The following is an 849-nucleotide window of genomic DNA, read 5'->3' as shown; positions in this document are numbered from 1 at the left end:
CCCCCTGCCCTCCTGCAGCAGGAGCCCAGAGAAGCATTTCCTGTTTGGGGGTGGCCTCCTTTCCCTCTAAGCCCAGGTTCCCAGGACCCCAGGCTGAGCAGAGGTTTAGGGAGAGCAGCTCCCTGTCCCTCCTCCTTCCCCACACACCCCCAGTCCAGCTGGAGCCAGGGAGCTTGGGGTGAGGGGGAGGTTGAGGCAGGAGCTTAGTATATAAGTGAGGGACTGAAGATGTCTGTGCCTGGCCCTGGCCGGGTAGCTCAGTTGGTTAGAGTGTCATCCTGACCAAGGTTGCAGGCTGGATCTCCCCACGGACACATACAAGAATCAACCAATTAAAGCATAAACAAGTGGAGCAACAAATTGATGTTTTCTCTCCCCCAACCCCTTTCCTCTCTCTCTCTCCAAACAACAACAACAACAAAAATTTTTTTTTTAAAGAAGTCTGTGCGTGCTGTGATCAAGGGGCTCCCATGTGTTAGGGCATGTAGAATGTGTGTGCACCTAGGGGTGGCATGTCAGAGCACATGAATGTGTGGGTCTATAGTGAGGGGAAGGGCTTAGCATGTCAGACTATGTGCAAATCTGGTCCACGGAGAAAGCTTTTGTGTGGGAGGAACATACACACGTGTGACGTGAAGGGTATGCGTCAGAGCATGTTTCCACATGTATGACATGGCAAGCTGTTGGGCTGTCAGGGGTGTGATGAGACTGGTGTGTCCAGATTCGGGTCACGGTCGGTCCCTGGGAAGTGACCTCACCCCACGCCGAGAGACCCAGGCTGCGCTGGAGTTTCCCGAGGGTCGTCCAGCCTCTCCAGGCAGGCTGGTCCCCCCCCTGACTCCCAGCCCC

Source organism: Myotis brandtii, unplaced genomic scaffold, assembly GCF_000412655.1.
Source record: "Myotis brandtii unplaced genomic scaffold, ASM41265v1 scaffold187, whole genome shotgun sequence".
NCBI classification, from domain to species: Eukaryota; Metazoa; Chordata; class Mammalia; order Chiroptera; family Vespertilionidae; genus Myotis; species Myotis brandtii.
This window is presented reverse-complemented; position numbering follows the sequence as displayed.